The sequence below is a fragment of the Panthera uncia genome, assembly GCF_023721935.1.
Source record: "Panthera uncia isolate 11264 chromosome A3 unlocalized genomic scaffold, Puncia_PCG_1.0 HiC_scaffold_11, whole genome shotgun sequence".
In the NCBI taxonomy this organism is placed as follows: Eukaryota; Metazoa; Chordata; class Mammalia; order Carnivora; family Felidae; genus Panthera; species Panthera uncia.
Genome location: NW_026057578.1, coordinates 95467275 through 95478428, shown reverse-complemented (window position 1 = coordinate 95478428; position 11154 = coordinate 95467275). Strand labels below are relative to the sequence as shown.

Here is an 11154-nt window from a genome sequence, read left to right as displayed (position 1 = left end):
AGAATCGGAAACAGGCTCCAGGCTCTGAGCCATCAGCCCAGAGCCCGTCTGACTCTTGATTATGGCTCAGATCATGATCTCAACGATTCTTGAGTCTGAGACCTACTTTGGACTCTGTGCTTACACTGCACAGCCTGCTTAGGATTCTCCCTCTCTTCCTCTTTCTCTGTCTTCCCCTACTTATATGCTATGTCTCTCTCTCAAAATAAATAAATAAACTTAAAAAAAATAAGGAGGGGTACCTGGGTCGTTCAGTTGGTTAAGCATGTGACTTCAGCTCAGGTCATGATCTCACAGCTCATGTGTCCGAGCCCCGCATCGGCTCTGTGCTGACAGCTCAGAGGCTGGAGCACCTTCAGATTCTGGGTCTCCCTCTCTCTCTGCTCCTCCCCTGCTCACATACTCTCTGTCTCTCAAAAATAAATAAACTTTAAAAAATAATAAAATAAATAAACAAAATTTTAAAAATATAAATAAATAAATAAATAAATAATGAATAGATAGAAATATTGCAATAATACATACCACTGACATTAATATTAGGTAGTCTTGCCTGATTCTATAGAATGTCAAGGCCTGTGCCTCTTTTTATATGCTAAATAGTTTATTCTTCCTTAAGTAAATGACCCAGATCATTGAGTATGTCAGACTAGAATTCCAACTGGTCTACTGCTTCCAAGTGTCTCCATTCCTGGAACTTCTCACTTAAATTTAGGTGACAGTTTGATTTCACTGGAGGTTACAAACCTTGCTCTTCATATCCTTAAAGAGAATCTCCTCTAATCACATTATTAAAACCAAGGAAAAATTGAAACTTTCAGCATCTCCAGCTCTCTAACGTCAAGAAAATTTTATCATTTGTTTTTCTATCTAGAGACAGAAACAAGAAGAAAAAAGAACATATAAGATGGACTATATAACTAGTGTAAAAGCCCATGGTTTTTCTCAAAGTGTATAATTTTTTCTTTTCTAGCAATTAGGCCTTTGAAGGCAGATAATCGTTTTCATTGCATGATCTCTTAGCAGCATTAAATAACCCAGAATAGATATTAAAACTGTATTTTCTTACAGTTTTGAAATGGAATTTCCAAATATGCACAAGATTTTTTTTCAAACCAGTGTCTAGCATGGAATTGTTATCAACAAATTTGTAACAATAAGGACTTTTTTTTTTTCCTTACTGGAAGGATCTTGTCTCTGGTAAGTTAGCTTGGATTTAAGTTTGTACTAAAGTGGCAAGCATTGATATTTCTTTATAAAAGTTCTCGTATGTGTGCATTTTTACCCCCAAATGAATTTGCGTGCCTTGAAACAAAATCCCTTGCATTTATTTATGATAAAATTCTCTTGAGTTAATTATAGCATTTCAGATGTGGGAAGTGTGTGCACACTGCTTACTGACAGGTTGACTCGTGAAACTGAACACTGAAATTACTCTAATGAGCAGAAAGAATACTCAAGACAAATGATTGGATGCTGGAACTTTCTAAATTTTCTTGAAAAAGTCAAAGGGTGCCAAACCTGGGGAAACCTGTGAAAGAAATGATTATCACTATTTGTATAGAACAATACACACACACACACACACACACACACACAAGATAATATAGATCTGTGCTGTCCAGTAAGTAGTCAGTAGCCATACGCAGTTATTTAAACTTGAATTAATGAAAATTTCATTTAAATATAAATTTCTTACCTGCACAAACAAAATTGTAAGTGCTAAGTAGCCTCATGTGGTTAGGGCTGCCATATTTGACAGTGCTAATCAGTAATAGTTCCACTATCACAGAAATCTCTATTGAACAACAGTAATATAGAAACATTTGAACACTCTTTAAGCCAGGAATCTCCTCCCCAATATCTTCATTTATAATATAAATGTTCATGCATTACTTAAGCCCACATACAAATGTTCTAGGGATGCAGGAAAGATTTATTCTGGTACAAAAAAGGAGTTTTGGGGCACCTGGTTGGCTCAGTTGGTTAAGCCTCCACTTCTTGATTTTGGCTCAGGTCATGATCTCATGGTTTGTGGGATCAGCCCCCATGTCTGGCTTTGTGCTGACAACACAGACTACTTGGGATTCTCTCTCTTTCTTCCTCTTTTTCTGCCCCTCTCTACTCACGCATTCTCTCTGTCTCTCAAAATAATAAAGTTTAAAAAAAAGCTTTTTCTTTCTCTGTCAACCCTACCTCTGATAAAAGGTAAATCTCACTCTCTCACTCTCCTTTAAATGTCCTGTTACTCCTTTTCTTACTATCTACCAAGTCCAGTGTCAAGAAAAAGATAAGCTTTTAGGTACTTAAAGCATAGGGTGAATCTTCCTTCCTTGCCTCACTGAAATATAACTGAGTCATATATATATATATATATATACACACACACACACACACACACACACACACACACATATACATACACATGCATCTATATAATACATGATACATATTACATATACATACGTGTACATATTATACATAATAAACACACAAATATGTACACATATATACATATGAAAATCATCACATTTTGTCAGGAGATCGTTTGGGGAAAAGAAAGATTTTTTTTTTCCCAAAAGCCTTAATTAAAGCAGTTATTTGCCTATTTATAGCATAGCTGGGAAAAGTGCTAATCCTGTAGTTCTGACAAGGCTATAATGGAAATCCGTCCACCAATTCTGTTCTGCACAACAACATTATGTACAGAGCACAGAACCAACAGCAACCTAAATGAGTTATTCATTCGTATCATTTATTCATTCAGTAAATAAATATTATTTATTTATTCTGTGGAGCACATTTGGTTATTTCAGAAGGCAAAGTAGCTTAAGAAACCGTTTCTATACTTCAGAAACTTACACTCTTGAAGAAAAATCCTATTAAATACAATTAAAACACGAAGTAATAGGGTGTCTTTTCTTCTTTAGCTACATGTAGTAGGGACATACATTTGAATAAATGATATTAAATGATTACAGCTATCAGGGCGCCTGGGTGGCTCTGTGGGTTGAGCGTCCAACTTCGGGTCAGGTCATGATTTCATGGTTTGTGAGTTTGAGCCCCGTGTCGGGCTCTGTGCTGACAGCTCAGAGCCTGGAGCCTGCTTTGGATTCTGTGTCTCCCCATCTCTCAACCCCTCCCCTGTTCATGCTCTGTCTCTGTCTCTGTCTCTCAATAATAAGTAAATGTTAAAAATATAAATTATTACAGCTATTACTTACTGATTTCTTAGTATACTGCAGGTGCTGTGAGAAATATTTTACATATATAAACCTAATGTTCCCAACAATTCTATGTATTTGAGATATTACCATCTCCATTTTACAAATAAAGGAAAGAAAGCATATGGTGTTTCAGTCACTGTTTCAAAATTAATATCTAGTATGTAAAGGATCATCATGCAAACCCAATTATCTGATAAAACAAGATGGTGGTATGTCAGAACCATAATGCACTAAGGACACAGGTTACTGAAACATGGAAGAAAGTGCCATTCCAACAGTCTTATCAGGGTAAGCTTCACAGAATAGGTAATATGTGACAGGGACCTTGCCGGTGGTAGTGATAATTTCTGAAGAGGGAATCGGTATACCGGCCAAGGAAGTGTATGTGCAGAATCACGGGGAACTGAAAGAATGACAACAGTCCCATTTTATTTGAGCAGAGAGTATTAGAAAATGACAGAGGGGAGGTTATAAAGGTGAGTCAGAGAAAGGTAACAAATAGTTTTGTAAAGCTAACTAGGTTAGGACTCTACTGTATAAGTAATAGTGAAACTATGAATGTCTTGTATATAGGGGAGTAACCTATATAAAATTTACTCTTCACAGAGTGGAGGGACCTGGATGATGAAGTAGGTGGCTCCTGAACTCCCCTGCTCCCACAAATGCACCAAATTTACACCGACACATACAGCAACCCCCTCTGAGAGAAATCCAGAAACCAGGTGAGTGACTCTTACAGACTGAGTGAAAGAGAAAATAACCACATCGAAACAGGTAGGAAAGGCTGAGACACTCTCACCATAAACTTCACCCCTGGCACATTGCCATATAACCAAAAGAAAACCAGTAAGTTTCAGCTTCTCCCTTAGGATCAAAGGGCTTGGACTGGACATCTAGCAGCACAACTTTTAAGGCGACCCAAGGGACAATCACCCTAAACACCTAGCTCTAAAAGCCAATAAGACACAAGTCCCACAGAACTAGAGCAAACAAAGAAGCAGTTCTTAAATGGGCATATGAGCATTCACTATGACTATTCCCCATGCATCAGCAGAGAGGAAGCAGGGAAAACACCCATCCCAAGTCTTTCCATTGAAGGAGTGTGATTGCATACTTGCTTCTGATTAACATGCTTGTAGGGGCTGGCTGTGATCCTCCCTGGAGCCCAGGGAAGCTGGTGGGCACTTCTCCACCTTTTCCCTCCAGCTCACTCCAACAATAAAGTCAAGTTGACAGTACTTCCCTGGAAGGAACTTGTGCACATACCTAGCACTCCAAATTTTTATGGTTGTCACTCAAAGCATGGTACCCAAGTCACACAGATATGACAGCTCATGACTTAGATACACAAGTCCCCTAGGACTACAGCAAACTAAGCAGTTTGTAAATGCCTGAGAATTCAGCACCTAATCAGTATGCATGTAGGTGCTGACTGCAATCTTCCCCTTGGAGCCATAAACAGGTATTCCATCTCCTCACCTACAGGGAAACACAATTAACAGCTTGTACTAAATATGGTGCTCCCATGCTGACTGAAGCATTAGTCACAACAGCCAAGATATGAAAACAAGCTAAGAGGCCATCAACAGATGAGTGAAGATGTGATACACCACCCGCCCCCCAACACACACACACACACACTTTTCAGCCTTAAAAATGAAGGAAATGCTGGCCTTTGCAACACCATGGGTGAACTTGGAGGACATTATTCAAAGTGATATAAGCCAGAGGAAGACAAATACCACATGGTATTAATTATATATAAAATGTAATAAATAAAGCAGTACTGATAACTCAGAAACAGAACAGAATGGTGTTTTCCAGGCATGGAAAGGTAAGGGAAATGAGTAGATGGTAAAAGGGTACTAACTTTAAGTTATAAAATAAATCAGGTCTGAAGTTCTAAAGTATGACATGGTGACTCTAATTGATAATACTCTATTGTTCCTGTATAATTACAAATTGCTCGGGGTGCCTGGGTGGCTCAGAGACCTGAAATACCCATCCATATTGAATATGTGACTCATAATTAAAAATAATTTTAACTCTAGGGGCCCCTGGGTGGCTCAGTCAGTTAAGCATTCAACTTAGGCTCAGGTCATGATCTTGCAGTTTGTTACAGACCCAGATCGGGCTCTGTGCTGACAGCTCAGGGCCTGGAAACTGCTTCCCATTCTGTGTTGCCCTCTGTCTGTGTTTCTCTCTCTTTTTCTCTTTTTCTCTCAAAAATAAATGTTAAAAACATTTTAAAAAAGAATTTTAGCTCTGTATGTCATGACATGAATAGATACCCAGGATACATTTCTAAGAGATAAAGAACACAATGAACTCCAACATTCATAAAATAACCAAAATTTTGTTTAAAAAAAAGAAAAAAAAAAAAAACAGGGTGCCTGGGTTGCTCAGTTGGTTCAGTGTCCGACTTCAGCTCAGGTCATGATCTTGAGTCCGTGAGTTCGAAACCTGCGTCAGGCTCTGTGCTGACAGCTCAGAGCCTGGAGCTTGCTTCAGATTCTTTGTCTCCTTCTCTCTCTGCCCCTCCCCCACAAGCATGCTGTCTGTCTGTCTCTCTCTCTCTCTCTCTCTCTCTCTCAAAAATAAACAAATATTAAAAAAGATTTTTAAAGAAAAACATTAGGGGTGCCTGGGTGGCTTGGTCGGTTAAGCATCCGACTTCAGCTCAGGTCATGATCTCACGGTCCGTGAGTTCAAGCCCCGTGTCGGGCTCTGTGCTGACAGCTCAGAGCCTGGAGCCTGTTTCAGATTCTGTGTCTCCCTCTCTCTCTGCTCCTCCCCTGTTCATGCTCTGTCTCTCTCTGTCTCAAAAATAAATAAACATTAAAAAAAATTTTAAAAAAAGAAAAAAAAAAGAAAAACATAAATAATGTAAAGTAAATTTACTAAAATTATTGAAGAAACGTTCATTTAGGCATGGTTATCTTCACTGAGGGTTATCCTTCAAGTGGACTTCAAAGAATTTAAAATTTTTCTACATTATATAATTCTATATTATTTGAATTTTTATAGCACTGATTATTTTTTAATCAGAGAAGAATGTAACATTTATAAAAGCTATGGATTCCCTTCTTACTCTGTGTAAGATAATGATAATAAGCCCTGTCCTGTCAAATTCACAGGTATGTAGCCAGGCTGAAATAAGATAACATACAAAAATTCTTTGGCAAGTATAAAGTGCTCTGCTACTACCACACAAGGAGGCTCTTTGCCAGGAGTCAACAATGCTTGTGTTCTTGGGAAGAGAAAAGACTGTTGCCATGTCACATCTACCTTGTTATAGGTGCAGAATATAAATCTTTATTTCTGGATTGACACCACCTACTGCAGATAGTTGTTAAGAAAGATTATCAAATTGTGAAGAACTGTTAACACACAATAAAATGCTACAAAAAATTACCATTTAAAGCATGAGATTCAAGAGGAACTAGACTGAGGGATTCCAGAGAAGAGACTGAGAAAAATCTTACCTCTTTGAATAAATTTGTAGCCATATTTAAATAGCATAAATTTCTTCAATAAAGTTATTTTTTTTTACCTTTTTGTATCCTTTCTTTGTATCTTTACTCTTTCTTTCCCTCTTTCCTCCCTTTCTTCCCTCCTTTTTCCCCCATCTATCATTTGGCTATTTCTTTCTTTCTTTTTTTTTTTTTTTCTTTTTTTTTTTTTGAAGTATAGCTGATACACACGGTTATATTAGATTCAGGTAGACAACATAGTGATTGATAATTTTATGCATTATTCAGTGCTCACCACAGCAAGTGTAAACTCACCATCTATCACCATCCCATGTTACTACAATATTATTAACTGTATTCCCTACACTCTGCTTTTCATCACCTTGACTTATTTTTTTTTAATTTTTTTTAATGTTTATTTTTGAGAACTAGAGAGAGAGTGTGAAAGGAGGGAGGGGTAGAGAGACGGGGAGATCCAATACAGGCTCTCTCCAGGCTCTGAGCTGTCAGCACAGAGCCCATGCCGAGCTCAAACCCACGAACCGCTAGATCATGACCTGAGCCTAAGTTGGAGGCTTAACTGACTGAGCCACCCAGGCACCCTTTATATCCATGTCTATCTCTGTCTTTGTCTCTATCTCTATAGATAGATATATAATTCTTTTAATTGACATTTATTTTAGAACAGCAAGTTTGCACCTCTTAAGCCTTTTCATCTATTTCACCCATCCATCCCCATCTCCCCTCTGGCAACTACCAGTTTGTTCTATTTAAGAGATTGTAGTACACTTGAAATTAATAACACTGTATGTTTATTATACTTCAATTAAAAATAATACTTTAAAAAAGTCTTTGTTCATTTGTTTTGTTTTTTAGATTCCACACAAAAATGAAATCAAAACCACAATGAGATATCATCTAATACCAGTCAAAATGGCTGGCATCAAAAAGACAAGAAGTAACAAGTGTTGAGGAAGATGGAGAGAAAAGGGAATCTTTGTGCGTTGTTGGTGGGAAAGTAAATTGGCACAACCTTTGTAGAAAATAATATGAAGTTTCTTCAAAAAATTAAAAGTAAAAATGCCATATGATCCAATAATTCCAGTACTGGGAATTTACCCAAAGAAAATTAAAATATACTAATTTGAAAAGATATCTGTACCCCTATGTTTATCGCAGCATTATTTAAAATAGCCAAGAAATGGAAGCAACTCAAATGTCCATCAATAGATGAATGGATGTGGCTTGCACACACACACACTGGATTATCATTTAGGCACAAAGAAATGAAATCTTACCACTTGTGATAACATGGTGGACACAGAGAATATTATACTACATGAAATTAGTCAGACAAAGACAAATCTGAATAAAGTTCTTCCTATTTTTTTTTAAATCAGGATCTAATTAAGATTTAATTATTTCATTTAGTTGTCATGTCCCTTTTTTTATTTATTAATCTAGGAGTTTGCCCTATTTTAGTTATTTCTTTTTTTTCAGTTTTTATTACACTGACATTTTCAAAGAGATAAAGCCAGATGGCTTATAGAAGTCCCTCAATTTGAATCACTCTAATTAGATTCTCATGATTTCTCATGATTAGATTCAGACTGAATACTTTGGTAGTGATATTATATAGATAATGCTTTTTCCTTCTCAGCTGACTTATATCAGGGTGCAGATGATGTCATTTATACACATTATAGATGATGTTGAATTGAGTCACTTGATTAAGATGTCTCTGCTTTCTCCATTGTGATGAGAAATTTTTCATCTTGTAATTAATAAGTGTTCTATAAAACATTTGGATATTTTTTACAATGTCATTTACATAACAACATGAAGCAATGCATGTCTCCTGGAATTAAGAAATAAGTGAATATACATAGGAATAGATGAAATCGATTAATACAGAGAATATTTTGAAAGACTACCTAGGCTCTTACTTACTATGCAAGAGTACTGAATCTTACTATAGGCGTTTTTGTTTTGTTTTGTTTTGTTTTCTAGTAAAAGGGTATGTTGAAATATAAGGAATAAAAGCAGTTATAGTATGGCATAGGGTAGTAAGAATATTTTACAGTATTTGATATTAGGTAATAAAGTAAACATGGAATAATAGGAGCTGATATGAGAAATCACATTGGGGACTTGTGATTACATTTTAGGACTTTTTATGAGTAAACAGACAGAAATAGATTCATAATTTGAAGTCTGGATAATTATTAACAAAGAAATAATTTTAAATCACTAGGTATGGGATTTAAGAGGAAAATGGTTACTGCTCAGTTTTGGTTAAGTTGCATTAAAGATAACCACATGCCACATATGTTAAAGATGTGAAGTATAAGTGGTTACTCATCACTAGAACAATAGAAAAGCAGTGTCAAAAAATAGATTTAAATGTAAGTCAAATGCAGATAAAATTTGGAAGCATGGATGTTTGAAGCAAGAATGATAAAAAGAAGCATGGAGATTAGAGCACTGATCCCTGGGCAATAATCCTCAGTGATGCACTGTTTTGGAAAAAAATAGGAACAAATGGAAGTAAATCAGAAAAGGAAGGGACACTTAGAGAAATAAAATATCCAACCACACTGCAATACTATAGAAATGTAACAAAGGAAGCTGGAAATTTCAACAAGTATGTGGCTGACTGAGCAATTTACCAAATGATGAAGAGAATTAAGGAAAATAATTATGGAGAAAATTTAGACAATTAGGAGATATTGTTGAGTTCTGAAAAACTATTTCAATAGTGGGAGAAAAAGCCAGACTCAAGACATAATAAGGAGATAATCAGTAGTGCGAAAAACAAGGTGGGTGGTGGGAAGTAGTATTTACCCTGGAAATAATTTTCTTTTTTATTTTTTTAATGTTTGTTTATTCTTGAGAGAGAGAGCAAGAGCGAGAGACAGAAGAGAGAGAGTGAGAGAGAGAACATGAGCAAGGGAGGGGCAGAGAGAGAGGGAGACACAGAATCTGAAGCAGGCTCCAGACTGAGCTGTCAGCACAGAGCCTGACACGAGGCTCGAACTCACGAGCCATGAGTTGATGACCTGAGCTGAAGTAGGGCACTTAACCGACTGAGCCACCCAGGTGACCCAAGGAAAGAATTTTCAATTACAAGCATTGTTTATGTTAAAATTCTATGACTAGAAATTGAAATTGCTCAAAATATTCATATAAATATATCTTGTTATCTCAAGAAGCTTTATGAATCTACAGTCTGTACAACAACCATACAGAAAAAACTGGTACATTGATGTCCCACTGATATTTACATATATATTTATATTGATGTTTATGTTTGTTTATATTCATACCCATTTTCATATTCATATTCAAGGGTCAGTCGTGTGGCCCTTCATATCTTCACTCGACACTATTTAGGCTGATTTGCTCTCTTCGTTGTCCAGTGAAGCCCAAATCTCCCCGTTTGCTACTCTGCCTTGTGCATCTACAATAGCTATTATATATGATTATTAAGCATTTCCCATAACATTTACAGCTAGCAATTTTGGGGTACAAAATGGGATTCCAGGAGGGAAACACAAATTATTAATCCATGCTTACAGAACATTAAGTTTAGCTGGCAATGTTCATCTAGGTATGAATTAGGTATCTTCAAGTTTAGCATATCATATAGGAATAATGAGGTTCTATAATTCCCAAAAGCTCTCTGCAAATTTTATCTCCACAGTTCTGAATTTTTAATAATAACATTCTGTTCTTATATTTTAAATAAAAATCTATTCCCAATTTCTCTACTTTTCCTTTTCGAATAATTCTGAACATCCATTGAAACAAGCATGTTTTTAATAATGAAAGCCTGTGAATATTGTCTGATTATAAATGGAAGGTTGTTGTCAGGTTTTATTTCCATATCCGATGCCACAATACCTAACTTCTTTAAAAAAATCTGTGCTAGAAGGAGGAAACCTGTGTTGAAGTTATACAAACAATTACTAAAAATGCAGCTGAAATGCTGAAAAAGACTCCAAGGTCTAATTAATTTAATTAGAAAGGAGAATGGCAAGGCTATTTTTTCCAGATGAGAAATGGTGGGACAATATACAAAAATTAAAGAAAGAAAAGAAAAGATCCATGGCATGGGTCTCTGATCGCAGGCCACTTTCAGCCCTGTACTTACTGAACCTCTGTTCTACATTGGTGAGAGTGTACGAATGTAGAAATGTAAGACATATTCTGGGCTTGAAATCTGTATTGTGGGGGCTTAGAATTTAGTGATAAGTGGCATTAATCAAGAAGCAAACATAGCTTTATGGAACCCTGTGCTGCTTGCTCTTTTAGGAATACTACTTTCCAGTGTTGTTAGAGGCAACTTATCATTCTGGATTTGTAATTTCCAAGATGTGGGGACAAGGGGCACTGGGGCACAACTGTGATGGCACTGGGATTTGTCAGCCTTGATGATGGTCAAAGACAGATGG

The 11154-nt window shown here is 36.5% G+C and overlaps 1 long non-coding RNA gene across 1 annotated transcript in view; it reads left to right on the top strand.

Annotated features, from left to right (window-relative positions):
• The window catches only part of LOC125937166 (uncharacterized), a 21927-nt gene extending 14135 nt beyond the window's left edge, over positions 1-7792 (top strand). The window contains exons 3-4 of the long non-coding RNA XR_007462268.1: positions 3834-3949; positions 7577-7792. This is a non-coding gene — a long non-coding RNA (uncharacterized LOC125937166). The remainder of the gene's footprint in view (positions 1-3833; positions 3950-7576) is intronic.
• Positions 7793-11154: the final 3362 nt, after the last annotated feature.